Source organism: Porites lutea, chromosome 10 (genome assembly GCF_958299795.1).
Source record: "Porites lutea chromosome 10, jaPorLute2.1, whole genome shotgun sequence".
Lineage (NCBI taxonomy): Eukaryota > Metazoa > Cnidaria > Anthozoa > Scleractinia > Poritidae > Porites > Porites lutea.
In genome coordinates this window covers 25,021,576-25,021,818 of record NC_133210.1, presented here as the reverse complement: position 1 = coordinate 25,021,818, position 243 = coordinate 25,021,576, and positions in this window count along the sequence as shown.

The following is a 243-nucleotide window of genomic DNA, read 5'->3' as shown; positions in this document are numbered from 1 at the left end:
ACTCCCCACCCCCTCCGATTTTATTGCAATGAATTCGATAGTATGATGTCATTTTTGCTATGCTTATATTAAAAACAGAAAAAGCAAAACACGTTTTGATCAGCACTGTTATAGCCTCTTTTGAAGCCTATTTTACCCCGGTTATAACCTCCCTCAGGTACAAGCCCCTCTGTTTATCATCTCCTAACACCCCTGACTAAGCGTCAACGCTTATAAGCGGCAGTTTATTGTAAGCTCTCATTT